The sequence below is a fragment of the Enhydra lutris genome, unplaced genomic scaffold, assembly GCF_002288905.1.
Source record: "Enhydra lutris kenyoni isolate GAN:26980312 unplaced genomic scaffold, ASM228890v2 scaffoldscaffold9, whole genome shotgun sequence".
Lineage (NCBI taxonomy): Eukaryota > Metazoa > Chordata > Mammalia > Carnivora > Mustelidae > Enhydra > Enhydra lutris.
In genome coordinates, this window is record NW_019154093.1 from 65,522,491 (window position 1) to 65,524,309 (window position 1,819).

Below are 1,819 nucleotides of genomic sequence, written 5' to 3' on the forward strand. Positions count from 1 at the left end.
CGCAGTCGGACACCCTGGCACCCAGCACGACCGGACAGCCCCGCAGAAGCCCGCGGCGGGAGCCACTCGGTCTTACTCTTCCACCCGGGACATAACTAGCAGGAGGCAGTGCCCCAGGCGGCAACGCGACGGTGAAGGCTACACCGGGGGCTGCCCGCCGAGCCGCCTAGGTGCCTCGCCTTTGGGGACAGAGCTGGCAAGCGCCAAGCTGGGGCCGCCGGAGCCGAGCCGGGAACCGCGTTTGCCCGGGCCGAGGCGGAAGCCGGAGCATTTGGGGGACGGGACCGCGGGAACCCGGAAACGCCTGGGCCGCACCAGGCTCGCGGCGGCGAAGGCGGCTGGAGCCGGCGGCCCAGGGCGTCAAGGGTCGCGGGGTACCCAGCGGGCTGGCCAGCCTCGGGTGCCGGGCGGAGCTGAGTCGCCGCCCGGGGTGCGCGCAGCCGGTGGAGCTGCGCGGAAGGTGAGCGTGGGGCGCCCCTGGGGGGAGGCGGGCGTAGGGCAGCAGGCTGCTGCAGCGGCCGGCGGGAGCGCTAGAGGCGGCCGGTGGCGTGCGGGCGGGCGGCGCAGCTCCGGGGAGGAGGAGGAAAAGGTGTGCGGGGCCTGATGGAAAGTCCGTCCGAGTGAAGGGGACGGTGTCGAGATAAGCATGGGTGGGGGGGGAGCGGATGAAGTGACACGTTGTACCTCCGAGGGACGACGTGCAGAATGTGTTGGGTGGAGGAGGAAAGGGCCCGAGGAAAGGGGTGTGTCAAGCGAATGAAAACGGCACTGTGTGCCTCCGAGCCTGGGGCGTGTGGAGCCCAGTGGCCGGTGGGCCTGGCTGGCCGTCATTCCTTCCGTGAAGGTCCCTTGAGCTCCCGCTCCGAGAGTAGCCCTGCGGTAGGCGCCGATCCACCAGACGAGGACCGTGCACTCGTAGGGACTTCAAGAGATGGAAGGGCTGTCCTTGGTAAGGCTAGTAGCGCACAGGCAGGGGCTGTCCGAAGCTGGGTGAGATTTCTATCCGGAGATGTGTGCGCGCGCGCGCTCGTGTGCTGGGGGGAGGGTTCTGAGTGCCGAGGGAGGGAGGATTTTCATAGTATTTATTTAATCAACTAACCACCTTTCAGGAACGCTGGTTCAAATGAATTAAAAAATGATACTGAATGTTGAAATGGGCCTTGCTTGGCCAACCGCTTACATGTCATTACTTTATAGTAGCAAGACTGACTCTTTTATTATGTTCTATTACATGCAGTCTTTGAAAATGGAATCAGAGTTTTTGGTTTTCAGTCAACATTCAGCTTTGATAGTTAAAGATGAAATTTGGTACAGTTTCTCACTTGGTGGTCTTATTTTTATTGGTAAACTCTGGTTGTTTCCTTTAAGGGAATGTTAAGTTTATATTAATGGTTCTAACATTTCCTACCTAACACGTCCTCTTAAGTACAGATTCTGCTTTTTCAGCGTCTCAGTTTACTTCTCCCCTTTTTCCTTCCCGCAGTCTCCATGCTAAATGTGGTGCTTCTCCCTTATTTGCAATATAGCAATGGCTTCCAAACTGGACTTGCTTCCCTCAATCTGTCCCCCTTCCAGTCACTCCCCTCCATACTGCTTCTTAAAAGACAGCTTATGCAATCCCTGGTCACTCTTCCCTCAGAAATACTCAGTGACCTCTATTGGCTCCAAAATACATTTAAAATTATTTAGGGTGGCATTCAAAACCTTTCAAAATTGCAGCTGTCCATAGCTCCAATCAGATCACTATGTCCCTTTCATTTTTTTGAATTACTTTATCCCACATTTTTTTTTTTTTTTTTTTTTTTTTTTTTTTTTTTTT

At 55.8% G+C, this 1,819-nt stretch overlaps 1 protein-coding gene across 1 annotated transcript in view; it reads left to right on the plus strand.

Moving 5' to 3' along the window:
- Positions 1-340: 340 nt before the first annotated feature.
- LOC111143658 (solute carrier family 35 member A3) overlaps positions 341-1,819 on the plus strand; it is a 50,944-nt gene continuing 49,465 nt past the window's right edge. Inside the window, exon 1 of the mRNA XM_022497478.1 lies at positions 341-460. The gene's annotated coding sequence lies outside the window, so the exon portion shown is untranslated. The remainder of the gene's footprint in view (positions 461-1,819) is intronic.